This window comes from Lontra canadensis, unplaced genomic scaffold, assembly GCF_010015895.1.
Source record: "Lontra canadensis isolate GAN:19392208 unplaced genomic scaffold, GSC_riverotter_1.0 scaffold75, whole genome shotgun sequence".
In the NCBI taxonomy this organism is placed as follows: Eukaryota; Metazoa; Chordata; class Mammalia; order Carnivora; family Mustelidae; genus Lontra; species Lontra canadensis.
Window position 1 is genome coordinate 7566488 of NW_022631069.1, and position 12272 is coordinate 7578759.

The window sequence follows — 12272 nt, forward strand, 5'->3', positions numbered from 1 at the left end:
GATGCTAGTGTGTCTCTCATGCAAGTGTTCTTTACTGCCTTAGTGAAGGGGCTCTCCTCTGGGCCATCCTGGAGGACATGGTCAGGAGGTAGAACCTCAGGTCTGATAAAGTACATCCGTTCACATCCCTGCTTTCCTGATCTTTTCTTTCACTATCATGCCAAGGAGGTTCCAAAAGCTCTGCCTAATTTACTGCAGGTCATTATCATGTCCAAGTCAAGAAGTCATCCCAACAGAGGGTGCAGATCACTTCTATGTGTCCTTTTCAGAATATAGGGAAGATCCTCCAAGTCAAAAACTAGTTCTGATTTAGTCCATTTACTGCCCTCCCACAAAGATCCAATTCTAGACACTTCGTCCTGGTTACTGCCTGTAATCCCTTTAGGATGTAAGCACCTTCCTCCCAGACCAGAGATTGCACTTTGCCTCTTTAGCAGTGCTGCAGTGTGAGCCTGGTGATTTCCCTGGAGGCTTGAAGGATAGCTGAAGATTTTGAAGAGAACAGTCATCATCTTGCAAAGTACCAGTCTTGTCTCCAGGTAATAAGAGGCTGTTCTCCCTCAGCAGTGGAGTCTGAGGGCTCGAGATTCTCAGCCTTGTCCACTCAGAGGCCCTCAGTCCAGTTTCACGATTCCTCTCTTTTCCTGCTCGAGTCTTGACTCCAATGTAAGAAAGTAGAAGCTGAGCATGTACTCTTCTTGACAGTTACAGCCCCTGTACAGTGAGATCCCGGGCTTGATCCTCTCTACACTGTGCATCCTGAAGCTTTAGGAGATGAGAGTCTCCTTAAAGCTGCCACGGAGGGCCTCTGGCTTTCACATTGTGCTTTGACTTGGCAGTTAGCTTCCCCAAGCCAGTCATCTTCTTTAATCAATGTTTCCAATACAGTGAACAAAAGCCAGGTCCCTCCACATAATGATCAATGCCCATATACCATTCAGGTACCACAGCCATCCTATTCCATGCCTCCCCCTACCCATCATCTCAACTTCAAGTAAAAGCTTGGTGTTTCTATACCACCGTAGGCTGTAGGTTCTCACTATCCTCCCCACTATTAGCAATGGGGCCCTTATTGCCTTCAGACTGAGTGATCTGCCTCCAAAATCCCACCCTGGGGGGTCCACTTTTTAGGATCTGCCTTCTACTCCAGAGACCAGCTATCTTAGCCTGGGTTAAGGAAACAGAAACAGAAACCAAGAAACAGACTGTTGAAAATGTTCGTGTGCTGTGGCTTTGTTAGAAAGTACAATCCCATGAATCAGGAATGAGATCAAAGGGGTGAAGCAGAGAACAGAAGGGTTACTCTGAGGCTGTTAGCAACCAGCTGCTCCTAGGACTGACTGATGACCCGACTGCACAAGATTGTCCTCTGAGAAGCCATGTAGACAGCATCTTAGCAACATTCATCCAGGGAGGTACCTGGGGAATAACTTACCCATGGACTCCAACTCCTGTTTTTCCCTTAGAGGCACTAACTCCCCTACATTTCTGTGTTGTATATGTATGGGTACTGAGCAGGGTCTGGAGATGTTTCACAACACAGCGTCAACACAAGAGCCCTAAAGTAGGAGGCCAGGGTTGTGCAGGAGGGGGCAAGACACCGTCAGTCATGCCTGTGTGAAGTCATAAAGAGCTCACGTGAAGCTGGGGGCTTCCATGGCAGATGGGACAAGAGATAGTCTGATATAAGTAGGTGGAGTGGACTGTCATATCCCTGTGGGCAGAGAGTACTCATCTCAGAATATCCCTAACATGATTTCTGGTACATAGTTTTATTGATCAGTAAATATCTGTTAATATCAATTAAATGACTGGCATTATTTCCCCCATTTTTTCCCAGTTGTATTCAGACACAACTGACATACATCACTGCGTAAGTGTAAGGTATATGGCATAAATAGTTTGACTTACATACTGTGAAATGATAACAGTAAGTTTAGTTAGAATCCATCTGCTCATAGGGGTACAATAAAAAGAAAAAGCGAAAATAAGGAAAATACATCTTTCCTTGTGATGAGAATTTTTTTTTTATATAGATGCAGAAAACAAAGCTCAGGTAGGGCTGCTGATTTTTCCCAACCCAGCACACTTGGTAAGTAGGGGCATGGAGGCTTGAGCTCCGGATCTATTCCTCACCACGCTGAAGGGAGTCGGCTCTCATTCTGCTCCTCAGTGGCTATTCTTTAGGGGATAGAATACCATTTATTCTTCTCTAGTCAGCTCCTCCCAGAATTCCATTTATGCAGCTCCAACAAGCATTGGAAGGAAAACTGGCAACCAACCCTTGTTTCACACGCTGACTTCCAAAACACAAGATTGTCCCAGTCATAGGAACTGAGAGCAAACATAATGAACTTTAGCTCAGTGCCTACAAACTAAGAAAGCCTGGGCTGACTGTTCTTGTGACTTCCAAACAGGGTGGTCTACAGGGGGTTGCTGGCTTTGTTCCCCTCTGTCACTGCCCTTTGGTTGCCCGGTTGACCTTTTTTCTTCTCTTTGCCCGTGGCCAAACCACAGGCTCCTCCCATTTCTTCCTGGCCTCATGAGCATTAATCAACTTCAACCTTCCCCGAGACCTGGCAGAGAAGAGGCAGCACCTACTTCTTAATAAAATCAAACTGTGATTGGAGATGAAAGATGAGTCCACAAAAGCTTGGAGCATCCAAACTTCCCAGCTTGCCAAGTACAGAGAAGGAAACAGGGCAGGGATCAGGAGGGAAGTGCCCCCTCCACACCGCCGCCCAGGACAGGTCTCTGTGGATGGACCAGGGGAGGCACTGACTTCCCCTTCCTCCTTCCCCTTCCCTCCCCCAGGTGCTCCCCTAGTGCCATCACCATGCAGTAGAATGAGACTGTTTAGCTGTCTTCTTCCTAGCAAGACAATCGGGTGTGTGCTCTATGGTGCATTACACTCCTCTTTGCAGCAAGTGATATAGGTGAACGGTGTTTTCCAAGTTAGTACCATAAGTAGAACGGTGTTTTCCAAGGTACAGTACCATAAGTAGAAACATTTCCCAAAGCCCCCAGATGCTTTCTCCTCCTGATCTGGGAGCATTAACACACTCCTGTGTAAATGCCCAGCAGATTCCATTTTGCCCGCTCACTGGCCCACTCCACTTATACGGAAAGCTCAATCAAATGACAGGTTTTACTCTTGTAGCTCCAGTGCTAGTTAGAGGTTAAATATTTGCATACAGGTGTGGCGTGCAGGATCAGATTACAATATTTTGCATCTGTACGTGCAACTATTTAGCTGCCCAGGATGCTAACCTCTCTCGACACCTTCCTACCCTCAATCCCCAAAGGCCTTTCACCAAGTAGCTGGTCCTAATCACTGGTGTTTATAGAGTTTTCAAAGGGTAGGGCACAGAGCAAAGTGTTTTACAGATAGTATGTCATTTCGACTTCACAGTAATCGTATTCGGTAGATTGTTTTTATCGGTTCCAAGGAGACATTTGAAGCCCGGAGAGGCTGAATGATTTGTACCACGTAAGGGGCAAAATCGAACTTGAATTCAGGTCTGCAGATTTTACATCCCACTCTCTTTCCACGCTGCAACTCTTAACTTTTAGGCGAATTAATAAAAGAACAAATAGTAATTGAGCACCTGCCATGTACCAGGCTCTGAACTAGGAACTTTCAGAGTATTCTCATCCACATGAAGACAACCTTTCTTGTTTTATAGGGGAGAAAAAGGATGTTCGGCTTGTCAGCTATGGACAGACCTAGGATTTGAATTCTGTTTGACTATAATGCTTTTCTTTCCTTCCCTCCCTCCCTTCTTTCCTTCTTTCCTCTGTATCAATTTGGCTAAGGTTAGAATCTCATCTTAGCCTTCTTGAGAGATCATTTACATATGGTGCCAAGCTCAATATCGGACACATGGGAAGCTGTTGTATAAAGTTAATTCCCATCCCTCTCTACCCTGGAATCACCTGGAGAACTTCCATCACACTTCCTTTCCACTCCTTGGAGAGTAGAAAGGGGCAGCTCTTTTCTAGCTAGGCTGGGGGTAGAGATTCTGTCTCCCCAACTTGGCAGGTGTTCCCTCTGCCTGGAGAGTGATGCCTCGCAGATGGTCTTCTCTGACCCTTTCAAGGACACCTAGAAGAGCTGAGGCAACCTGTCAGCATGGAGGCTCCTTTCTGTTAGTTTCTGAGGAATAATGAAAAGGAAAACTTTGCAGGATCCTATCACAGGCTTTGTTTTCCCTCCTTGCTTGTTTTGCAAAGGAAGGCCCCTGCTGGCCTTTTAAGCCCAAGGAAAACTTAAACACTTGCTACAAACCACCTTGCTTTTTCTGGTGCATCAAATAGCAACCGCCCCCCCCTTCAGAGATTTGCCTTCCAGTCCCTGCAAAGAAGCAGCAGAGGAGGCAGGATATGGAGTCTCATTAAGTTTCTTTGCCGTGCCAGTCGTCTTTCCCAGAGGGGGATGTAATGCTCTCTTTGTAATACTCAGCCCCTCTCACAAGTTGGCAGCTTCTTTCTCTCAACTTATATTCTTGGCTAAGCATGTGTTCAAAGCGATTTGAGAAAAGCTTCCCCAAATACCTGTTTACTGGCTTTCTCAGAGTGTTTCTGAGATGGCACAAGGATGCCGTAGCTCTGAAGTCGGCTGCCTCTTGCTAATGAGTCTCAGGCTCGGCGTCTTCCCCAGCACTCAGCGATGAGGATGAGAGGGTGCAGCTCTGCCTGACTTCCTTTCCCCTGGACTGACCCTCACTCTCTGGTCTGCATCCTGTCCCCGCTGGAGCTGGTGGGGTCTGCCCAGTCCTGGGTCTGGGTGCTTCCCCCGAGAGTCCTGCTCAGCTCGCAAAACAGCGTGCCTCTCTACATTCAACTTCAGAATCTCATGAGCTCTTTGTCCAAGCCCCAGGGCATCTCTGGCCTTGTCATTCCCCCCAGGTCTGGTACTATTCTGTATGTCTTTGTTAAGAGCAAAAAGAGGTCTCTTCTGGTGTAGGTCTTCTGAATTCTGAGATCGTCCTAGTTTGATGAATTTTATAATGCCAAGTATTGGACCTCATTCTTTGGATCTTCCCTGGAATAATAAAATAATTAACTAGTATAGCTTAGGTATTGCTCTGAGTGCTTTATTCATTTAATCCTGTAATGACCCTATAAAGTAGGTTCTATTATTTTTTGCTATTTTAAAGGAAAAGGAAACTGAGACACCAAGAGATTCAATTACCCTCCCAATACCGCTTAAACTAGGATGTGGTAGAGTTAGGATTATAATTTGGTCTCTCTCATGCTCTTAACCATGACATTCAATTTCCCTGAGCCAGTGGGCACCTGAAGTTAAGCTGAACAGTGGGCCCTACACAGCCTGCTTCCTCTCTGATGTACAAACCTTCATTTCTCCTCACTCCCATCATGGAGAGTCTCCTCCAGACCAGAGCAGCGGTTCCCTGCACACTGTCACAACCTCACCACTCCCTCTGCCATTTTGTATTTGCCCATCAGCCACTTCTGTCCTTGAATCCCTCCCTCCTCCACCCCAATTGAAATCCCATGTTACTTTCCTTCCAAAATCATTCCTAAGTCTCCTCTACCCCAGGAAGATATCCATGTCTTACCCAATTCTTCCCATCTCCTGATTCAGATTCATTTATGGCTCTCCTTGGGATGGGGGCAGGAATGGAATACACTGAGAATTTCTAGGTGGATGACACTGGAGTTGTCACAGAGAATCTTGATCCAAGGAGGACATCCTCCTTAAGGGCCCAGGAGTCTGATCTTCTGTCAACTCATTCACTGTGTCGTCTTGCTATGAACATGGCACTGCGTTAGGGTTGTGAGATGCTAAGATAATAAGTTGCGGTCTTTGCCCTAGACATACTTGCAGACTAGTATTGGGTTGAGAGTACATGTATGTAAATAATTACCATACAAGGAAGTGAGTGGTCAGTGTCTCAATCCAGACATCAAGTGCTTGAGGACCCTAAGATGGGAGAGATCACCTAGCTGATGACAGGAAAGGAAGGCCAAATGGCATTTGAGTTTGACTTTGAGGGATATACTCATTTTGCAGACAAGTTTTCCAAGGCTAAGGGACACTATAAAAATAGAAATGCAGCAGGAATATTTGGGATTGGATAAAGGAATCTGTGTGAAGTAAACATGAGAAATGAGACCGGAAATTAAAGTGTGGTCAAAATGGAAAAAATCTTACGTATTAGAGAGCATACTTAAAAAAAAAATCATAGCTCTTAGAGAATAAAGAGGCAGGATTAAATAGTGCATGCAATCAGGAGCCTCTGTAGGTTTTTAAGGTGGAGAGGGAAATAATCAAAATTAATTCTGATAGTCATGTACAAGATTGGGGTGTACACAGCTATTGTAGAGAACAACATGCCTTTGTAAGAAAAGGCTAGGACAGGGAATACCAAGAGGAAAGGATGAACGTGAGAGACATTTCATTGGTAGATTGAATGAGATTTGCCATCTGACTAGATACAGGGAGGGAAGGAGTAAAAATGAGTCTAGGACAATAACAGAAACAGGAAAGTGGGGGAAATGTAGATTTTGGTAGGTGGGGCATGGAGAAGCTGATCGTGAGATCTGTTGGAACTCAATGTGTTTGAAAAACTAAAGTACCTCTAAAGAAGTTGTTAGTACACTATTTGGCATTTGGCAGAAGCTGGAGCAGCATAGGTCTGGTGGTCCCTGGCAGAGATGAATACTCAGGGCCATTAAGGTTTTGGGTCTCTGCTGCTACCTCCTACCCCAGCCAAGGGCAGGTTTACCCAAGTACAGATGTTTCTTGATCTCCTTCTCATTCAGATAAAAGCCCACCTGGTCCACAAGCATCACTGTCTTGGGTTTCTGCCTCAATTTAAAAATGTATCTTTTCTTCCCAAGGTCAGCGTGACCTCTCTGCCACAATCCTGGACCACAGGGGGAGAAGCTTCTGGATGGAGATACTAATACCTGGCCTTTCTTCCAGCTGTCATTCACATGGTTTTTCTTAATGTTACTCACAGAATGACTTTCTAATGTATTAGAAAGAAAAGGGCTCCCAAAATTGCTCTCTACTCATGGGGTTAGGGGCAGGGCAGTTAGTTATTAACTAAATCCAAAACCCCTGCCCCTTCATCAGAAAAGTTCAGAATCAGGAATATCCATTTGCCTCTCCATTGGCATTGCTGATCCTGACACTGATTAGAATGAGTGAGAACATTCCTCTTTGTGCTGTTGTCCCATAATAAATTAAATATGGTATTAATTTTCCAAATATGCTCCATTGGGAGTAAATCTTTAACAAATGTGCATCCTTGATGAATGTTACTCATTCCTTGGCATTCCTACAAGAGTCTTTCTGTTTTGGGCAACTTTGAGGGGAATGTCAATGGATTGTTTGGAGTTGAGGAGAAACCAGGATAGGAAAGAAAGAGGAAGGATAGAACAAAAAAACTTACTTATCTTACTTTCAACAATAACATTTTAGAAGTAGTCATCATTCATGAGGAAAACCCACAGATATGAATTCATTTGATCCTCAATCCATGAGGAAAAAGATCGATTCAATCCAAAAGCATTTACTGAGCATCTACTAGAAGCCAGGCAATCAAAAGCTCAGAAAACATGAAAACAAATAAGACAACAAACGAGACCCAGAAAGAGCCCATGTTCTCAGTAGGGAAGACAGACATGTAATAAAAAAGTAAGATCCTGGGACATACATAAAATAGTCCAAGGGGCACCTGGGTGGCTCAGTGGGTTGGGTCTCTGCCTTTGGCTTGGGTCATGGTCTCAGGGTCCTGAAATCAAGCCCCACGTCGGGCTCTCTGCCTGGCGGGGAGCCTGCTTCCTCCTCTCTCTCTGTCTGCCTCTCTGCCTACTTGTGATCTCTCTCTGTCAAATAAATAAATAAAATCTTAAAAAAAAAAAAGTCCAAGTATGTACAAGGTTTAGAACCAGAACAAAGACTCACCTCTAAATGGAGTCCACAGAGGATGGAATTCTTAGCAAGATTTTTTTTAAAGACTTTATTTATTTATTTGGCAGAGATCACAAGTAGGCACAGGGGCAGACAGACAGAAAGAGGGGGAAGCAGGCTCCCTGATGAGCAGAGAGCCTGATATGGGGCTCGATCCATGGACCCTTAGATCATGACCTGAACTGAAGGCAGAGGCTGTAACCCACTGAGCCACCCAAGCACCCCACTTAGCAAGATTCTGAAAACAGAAAAGAGAAATTAGAAGAAATTCCAGGCAGAATACAAACAGATGCTAGGTCATTTAACAGCATGGTATGGCTATAGAATTATGAGGAGTCTTGTCTTGCTGGTGAAAAAAATTGGGTGGAAATGCTTCAGGATAGGTAAGAAGGTCAGGTGGTCTCCAGAAAAGATAGCCAGGAGCTAACCATAATCCCACAAAGTACCTTGTAGGCCACTAAACAGCTTGACCTTTTCCTAAAGGTTAAAAAAAGTCAATAAGAGATTCTTAAAAAGAACCTGACTCTACATCTGTAAGTTCTAGGAGAAAAATATAAGTTCAGTTTGGGGCATGTTGAATTTGAAGTTCCTATCTAAATTAGTTAAATTTAAATATATATAAATTAAAACAGCCAATTGGAACATATGGGGTTGGGACTGAGGGGATGGTTTGGGGAGGAGATACAGATGGGGGCATCAGCACATAGGTGGCAGCTGATGCCGGTGTAGAGATGAGATCCCCTAAGGAGAACAAGTGGACTCAAAGACAGAGCTCAGGACAGTACCTGGGGAATATCAGCTTTCAAAATGTAGCTGAGAAAGGTAGAGAAAGAGAGGCTTAAGAGAGATCAAGAAGGAATGCCCTAAGTATTAGAAGATGATATAGAGTGGTGTCAGGAAAATCAAGGCATATTTCAAGAACAGGTGTGGTCATCAGAGTTGACTGTAGAGAGGTCAAGCAAATTATGGACTGGAAAGAGTCCCCTGGATTTATCAGATGTAAGAATCTATCAGTAGAAGAGTCAGTCTCAGTGAAGGGCTGGTGGGTGAAAGCCAGAATGAAAGATGAGAGCATGGAGGTAACAACTGAAGTCTACTCTTTTTAAAAACTATAACTGTAAAGATAAGTGGAGATGGGGGAAACATTGAATCAAGAGAGTTATTTGTTTAAGCTATGAGAGACTCAAGCATGTCTCTGCAACAGTAGGAAGGAGCCATTCTGAAAAGGGAAGATACAAGAAAGAGAAGCTCTTTGAAGGAATAAGTTTCCTGGTCCCCAAGAAGGCAAGGGAGTGTGGATTGGGATAAGACTCAAGAGTATAGAAGTTGTGGCCTTGGGCAAGAGGAAGGACAGGTCTTCTTCCTAGGGAGGTGGGAAAGGGGAAAGGCCATTAACAAGACAAGTAGTGGAAGTGGAGGGAGAAACAAGAAAGAAAATGAAATTGATTGTTTTGAGGCTAACAGGAGCTTATTGGAGGAAATCAGATTACAGCTTTTTGACCCGGCATCACTGTGATGGAAATCTCTGTACATCAAAAGCAGTCCAAGTTCTGGCCAGTAGCCCACACATATAACAAAGCCAAACCCTGCAGTCAAAGAATATGGATAATTCTTAGAGGTGGTATGAAGAAGATATTGCCAATAATGGAGAAGTGTTTCAAAAGGGAAGCACAAATGACTTCCAAGTTGAAGCTGGTTTGGCAATCATTGTGTAGGTGGACACATCTCCTGACTCCTCCCTAATTTCCTGTAGGGCTTAGTTAAAAATTTACCCTGGTTAAACATGCTACCCAAAAAGCCAACTGGGCACAATCTAACACTTCATGGATGGATAATGGAAAATATCCCACCATATATTGCAGCTGGCTCTTGGCCCTAATCTCCCATTCCCCATGGAGGCCCTGCATAGAGATCAAGTCTGGAATCAAATAATGAGAAATGAATTAGGCACAACCAGGGGATGTCTCAATTTATATTGGTTTCCCTCTCCAAATTAAGGGGGAGGGTAGTTCTGCATCTTCCTGGAAACTAACTGCACCAATTCCAAGCCAGTGAAGGTGAAGTTTGACTTTGCTGCCCTTAACTTATTAAAAAGAGCTAGACCCTCTTTTCTCCTTCAGTCATAATACCTCCTGATCTTTACCCTTCATCTGCCATAAAACTCACTTTCAGTATAGGATCTGAAATTTCATCAGTCATTCACACATTAGTATAAACCTAAGGAGCTCTGTTTGCTCTCTAAGGGGCATGGTCACACAAAGACTTCTTTTTTAATTGTAATAAAAGCTTTGATCTCTGTTAGAAGTGTTGGACTTAGGGAAGCATGAGAGAGATAGCTTTGGGGACAGAACCTTCTTAGCACATGATCAGTCTTCTATGTCTATGCATGTATCTATAGCTTCAACATGTAGTGGGCTAAATGGAAGTCACTGAGATCACTCACACCCCAGTGAAAACCGTGAAGACTCAGGCTCTGGGACCACTGCCCTTGTTCTATCCTCCTAAATCTTCCAGAACAAGGGCAGGGCACCCAGGCTCTTGTCTCAGGTGACAGCCCAGCAATGGCCAGAGCTTTTGAAGACTTTTCTCTCTGGCATCCTGCTCATTTCCATTCTTCATAGTTCTTTGTCAATGGAGAATGGATATAATATAGCATAAATACTGGGAGCCAAATGTAGCAAAAACACAGCCTCATCTTACTGCCTTCTCCCAAACCCTGATGACCACGCTTTTCTTCTGCCCCCTTATGGAAGTCAGTGCAGTTGGATGGCCCTTGTTCTTTAACTGTACCCAGCATCTCTGGATGCCCACCATTCAGGTGCTGGGGCAGTGACTGTAGCTGGGCTGTTTCATTCCAGCTTCATCTTCAGGGAAGCAACTGTGTCTTAGAAAAGTCCCATATCTCTAACCTTGTTCCATGCATACTTCTAGAGCAAAGGATGAAAAATTGGAGCTGACACCATGTGGATTATTTACATGGATAAAATCCCACTAGGCTGCTCATGATGTACCATAAATACTTACCATTCTGTTAGTCTGGCCCTAGGAAAACCAGTTGCACTTGACACAATAATCGGTTGACCCTGAGAACATGGTTCTTTTAAAATTTTCAGGCTGTAGTGGAGAGACTGTAGTGGAAAGACCTCTGGGTCCAGCCCATAGGATGCTGTGACTCAGTCCCTAGGATACAGGTTTCACCAAACATCAGAAGTAGAATCATGGTTAGAATGAAACTACTTCATCCCTAAATATTACTGGTCTCTCTGTTCTTAAAAGGGACTCCAGCACTAGGAAAACCAAGAACGATAGGGAGCTTGTGCCCAAAGCAGAGAACCAAGGGAAAGATACTTATACAGCAAAAATTTTTTGAGTATTATTTTCCTCATTATATAAGCAATATAAATGATATATGCCCACTGAGGAAATTTTGGAAATGAAGAAAGACATGATTCCATCTACCCATAGCATTATGGTATAAATCCTACAAGTCCTTTGTATACTTAACAAAATGGAAGTGTATCACATGTAGTTTTATGACTTGATTTTTGCACTTTACAATATACCATGAATGTAGCTAGTCTAATCAGAAAGTCTCAAACTCAGCTTTGCGCAGTGGCAGTATCATAGCCAATGAGGTTTATCCGAGGCGTGATTATTGCTAATTGAAAACTTTTCCCAGAAAGTCTCAAACTCATCAGGGTATAAACATGGAATATTTTTACTTTTCTAATCATTGTTGCTACTGTGCTCTGTCAAATTTCCTCCTCCCACTGAGGAGAAGACACCCCTGACAACAGTTCAATCTGATTCCGTATCTTGCAGTCATCTGCAGTTATTAAAACACTTTCATTTTGGTTATTAAGCCTAGTATTTCCCATTTAAAAATTTTTAATCTCATGTTTGATTGATTCAAATCTCTCTTTAGATCTCCTCTCCCCAAGGGGTTGACTAGACTTGCAGTTTGTACTGGAAAGGACAGAGGGGGCAGAGGGCATAGTCTGTTTTTTTTCATGTATCCCCTCTCTTCCCTGCCTTGGCCCCTCCTGTATAGGGATGTGCAGGGAAGAAAAGGGAAAGGAAATACCCCTTTCATGTGACTGCAAGTCGCTGCCCCTTCCTGTTGGCCTGTTGGTTGGCACCACTGTTCTAGATCTTTGTCACTGGTCTATATAGATGATGGGGGACTCAACAAGTCTTATGGATGAGGTGGCTGTCCCCATAGTACTCCTTTCTACCTCCTACCTCAGCTTACTTACTATGCTCGTATACCTTCCATGGCCTTCCATGGTCTCCCATGTGGGCCCTGAATGTCTGGCCCTAAACTATC

The 12272-nt window shown here is 44.0% G+C and overlaps 1 pseudogene; it reads left to right on the plus strand.

The window, feature by feature from the left end:
* Positions 1-11546: 11546 nt before the first annotated feature.
* On the plus strand, positions 11547-11724 carry LOC116881651 (annotated as a pseudogene).
* The last annotated feature ends 548 nt before the right edge of the window (positions 11725-12272 follow it).